Source organism: Filicampus tigris, chromosome 19 (assembly GCF_054856515.1).
Source record: "Filicampus tigris isolate MCC_2025a chromosome 19, RoL_Ftig_1.0, whole genome shotgun sequence".
NCBI classification, from domain to species: domain Eukaryota; kingdom Metazoa; phylum Chordata; class Actinopteri; order Syngnathiformes; family Syngnathidae; genus Filicampus; species Filicampus tigris.
Window position 1 is genome coordinate 14757488 of NC_141235.1, and position 4900 is coordinate 14762387.

The window sequence follows — 4900 nt, forward strand, 5'->3', positions numbered from 1 at the left end:
TCATCACTGGGGGCGGCCATTTTGTCACGTCTTTCAACTGAAAATGATATCACAGTTGCTCAGGGCTCATGTAACGACCAATCACAGCTCACCTGTTTCTGAAACTGAGCCGTGATTGGTCGTTATTTGAGCCCTCAGCGCATCTGTGATGTCATTTTCAGTCGACAGAAGTAATAAAATGGCCGACCCCTGAGATGGTAAAAAAATGATGGATTTTACAACTTAACTCATATTCCACAAACACAATATTAATCAGAATGCCTTGTTTGAACTAGGGGGCCTGCATAGAACATATTCTTGAAAAAAAAAGGTTTGGGTTGACTTTCCCTCCAATTGAAAAAAACAAGCATTACATTCAACTCGCAACAGCCCATCAGCCCTTTTCAAACACACACACACACACGCACCTGTGTGTCTTTCAGCTGTTACTAAAAGCATGCTACTGAACACCAATTGATTGGCTAACCTTGTCTTGCTTTAGAGAGAAAATATATATGACAAACACAACGCTGAATTTTAAGGGCAAGCAAGGAAAGTCTATCTAATCTAAGCAATGTAACCATAGGATATATCTGTATGTACAGTATTTATGTACATGCTGCAGCTACGTGTGATCTAAGATAAATATTAGCTGGATATGTGCATTTGTGTGTTGAACTTGTTGGTTCAATGTTGCAATTAGACGTACTTAGCCGATTCTGAGTTTGGGTCATAAGCCGCATTGCGTAATTCTTTGGCTAGGCGTCGGCCGGCCGGGCCGGCCCGGGCAGGATGACTGATCCCGTGAAGGGCGACTGCTGCCACTGCGGTGTCCCAGCGGCTTTCGCCTTTCATGTATATATCACAGTATATGTACATATACATATATATATATATATATATATATATATATATATATATATGTTTATGTGTATATATATGTGTATATGTATATATATATGTATATATATATGTGTATATATATATATATATATATATATATATATATATATATATATATATATATATGTATGTATGTATGTATGTATGTATGTATGTATGTATATGTATATGTATATATGTATATGAATATACATGTATATGTATATATGTGTGTATGTATATATATATATATATATACACACACATACATTTGTTAGTGTTGCACGGGATACCCAATTTTTCGGCGTCAAAACGTATGGTTTTTAACACTGTATTAAAAAGTTTAAGTCACCTTCCTTTCAACATTGACAATGCATTACAAAGTAATCTCGGTGTACAATATCGAAAAAGGAGTAAGATAAAAACTTGTTGCTAATGCTAACAGCTAGCTGCTAGCCACTAACGCCGAAGACTTATGCCGCATCGTACAATGATGTCCGAGCTCTCCCTTAGAGATAGAGTGAGGGATGGCGGGTGTGTTAATGTACGTCGAAAGTCAAGTTAACCGTCACCACGCGGGCCATCCTTTTTCCGGATGTTGCTAACATTCACGATAGCTCCATCTTTCACAACTGCTGTCTTCTGATCTTTATCCACCACCACTGTCTCAGGCTGGTTGGCTATCACCAGTTTGTCAGTCTGGGTCTGGAGGTCCCACAGGATCTTGGCCTAGTTGTTCGCAAACACCTTTTGAGGTGCCTGCCATCTAGATTCTGGGACCTCTAACCCATATTAGGTACACATGTTCTGATACACTATTCGTCCTGCCAGATCATGCCCCTCCATGTATGCCTTGCCAGCCAGCATCTTACACCTTGCTGTGATATGCTTCACCATCTCTGGGGCTTCTTTGAACAGCCTACACCTGGGATCCTTGTCAGATTTGGTCAACCCTCTTTTGATCTTGTGTTTAGGGCATGTTCTTGTGCTGCCATGATTAGCGCCTCTGAGCTGTTTTACAGACACGTCTTTTCCAGCCACTGGTATGTTTTCTTGATGTTAGCCACTTCTTCAATTTAACAGTGGTACATGCCATGCATGTGCTTGTCTTTCCTTGACAGTCCATCTGGCACATTCTCCTTACGGGGCTTCTGTTGCCTGAGGCATTCACTAAGCAGGTCGACCCTTCGGGCCATTATCTTCATGTCTTGGCGGCTTGTTGTTTCCTCCTAGATCGTGCCCTGGACGCTCACAAATCTACAGCCCCCCTCTTTCAGCTTTGTGTACAGCCTCAGATTGCTAGATTTGGGATGCATTGTCAGGAGCTTTCTTGTCTTGGTGTCGGTGGCTTACATCGCAGGGTATCTCATTACTGGCAAGGCATAGGTGTTAATGGCCTGGATCTTATTCTTGCCATTCAGCTAACTATTCAGAATCTGCCTCACCCTCCTTAGGTATTTCATCGTGGGTGCCCTCCCAGCTGCCTCCTCATGATTGCTATTTGTACAGTGGTACCTTGACCTACGGAATTAATTGGTTCTGGAAGAAATTCTTAAGTAGAAAATTTTGTAAGTAGAGACGTGTTTTCCATGTAAATGCCCTAATACGTTCCAAGCCCCCCAATATTTAGATAAATATTTTATAAAGCATAAAAATGCATCAAAACATGTTACAATTAGATTATTGCACAATAAATGAGAGTTGTGCATAATGTAAAAAAAAACAAAGAATAGAGTAAAGAATAAAAATGACGGTCGTTTACCTTTTAATTGCTGTCCTCATTGCTTTTTTCCCTCTTTGGTACATGTTCTCTCTCAGAAATGGTTTTTGCCTGGCGTTTTGTAAAGAACTGATTTAATAACGTGGCGACTGTCGATACATTACGGTCATATTCTTTGGCGAGAACAACCAAACGCATCCCTTTTTCATACATTTATGTTATATCTTCCTTTATTTGTATTGAGCCTGCACCCATGGGGCCCGGCCGGGCTCAGCCCAAAATGCATCGTGGGTCCCCCTTCCCATGGGCTCACCACCTGTGGGAGGGGCCAAAGGGGTCGGGTACCTTGTGAGCTGGGTGGTCATAAAAGGCAGGGACCTTGGCGGTCCGATCCCCGGAAACAGAAACTAGCTATTGGGACAAGAAATGTCACCTCTCTTGGCAGGAGCCCGAGCTGGTGTGTGAGGCTGAGAAGGTCCGACTACATATAGTTGGGCTCACCTCCACAACAGCTTGGGCTCTGGTACCAGTCCGCTCAAGAGGGGTTGGACACTCTTCCACTCTGGAGTGCACCATTAACGTTGTGTGTAGTGGAGATGGGGTGCTGTTGACCTCGACTCGGGACGTTGTGGGTTGGTGCTGAGAATACTCAATTCCACCGACACGCCTTCCACTGAGGGAACAGAGCCTGTAGACTCAAAGGTGGGCTCTCCTATCTCTGGGGTTGAAGTAACCGAGGTAGTTAAAAAGCTCCTTGCTGGCAAATCCCCGGGGGTGTATCAGATCCGTCCGGAGTTCCTAAATGCTCTGGATGTTGTGGGGCTGTCATGGTTGACACACCTCGACAACATCACGTGGACATTGGGGACAGTGCCTCTGGATTGGCAGACCGGGGTGGTGGACCCCCTTCTTAAGAAGGGGGAACGGAGGGTGTGTTCCAATTACAGAGGAATCACACTCCTCAGCCTCCCTGGTAAGGCCTATTCAGGGGTACTGGAGAGGAGTGTCCGTCGGGAGGTCGAATCTCGGATTCAGGAGGAGCAATGTGGGTTTCCTCACGGCCGTTGCACAGTGGACCAGCTGTACACCCTCAGCAGGGTCCTTGAAGGTGCATGGGAGTTCGCCCAACCAGTCTACATGTGTTTTGTAGACTTGGAGAAGGCGTTCGACCATGTCCCTCTGGGAATTCTGTGGGGGGTGCTTAAGCAATATGGGGCACCGAGCCCCCTAATAAGGGCTATTCGTTCACTGTACCACTGATGTGAGAGTTTGGTCCGCATTGCCGGCAGGAAGTCGATTCTGTTTCCACAACAGACTTCTGCACGGGTCCACGGGGAATAGTTTGAATGGAGCGCGGCTCCACGGGAACAAAATGGCTGCTGCGTTCTCATGTCAGCTGCACCCCGCAGCCAACGGCAAACCACCAGCCAAGAAGTGACGGGGTTCAACGGTGCTCCGGCACACCTTGGAGTATGCCACATGTGATATTTACCTGTGCAACTGACTTTGAGTTGGCTTTCAGAGTTGTTGTCTACAGCCTCATTGAGTTATTGATCAAGGCTCTTCGAATCCTGTTGAAGTTATACAGTTCTAAGCATTATAGTATCCATATGTGCGGCATTGAGTCGTAGGCTTTCTTGTAGTCAATCCAGGCAGTGCATTAGCTGGTGCTTCTGATTTTAGTCTTGGGCGATTGCCCTGTCAACCAGTAGTTGATATTTGGCTACCCTGGTATAATTACCAATGCCTTTCTGTGCTCAGCTCATGTACTGATCCATATGCCTACTTATTTTGGCTGCTATGATGCCTGATAGGAGCTTCCATGTGGTGCTAAGGCAGGTTATAGGCCCTTAGTTTGATGGAGTTGCTCCCTTCTGGGGGTCCTTCATGATGAGGACTCTCCGACCTTCGGTCAGTCATTCTGGGTGGGTCCCTCATATTAGCAGCTGGTTTATTTGTGCTGCTAGACGTTCATGAAGCACAGTTCGCTTCTTTAGCCAGTAGGCTTGAATCATGTCGGGCCATGGTGCTGTCCAGCTCTTCATCTTCGACAATCTAGCTTGAATATCTGCCACTTTTACGATGAATGGTTCTTGTTCTGGGATGTTGCTGTGCTCTGCTTGTAAATTTGCCAGCTATTGGGCATTGGTATTGTTTGACGCTTCCTTCTTCCAACTCTTTCAGTATTGCTCTGTCTCAGCCTTGTGTGGGTCTGTTTCGGTCCTGTTAGCTTGCCACTGAAAGTGGACCTTAGCTGGGTTGTTGGAGAGCATTGTGTTTATTCTCCTGGCCGCTACCTCTCTTGTGTACCCCTTCAGG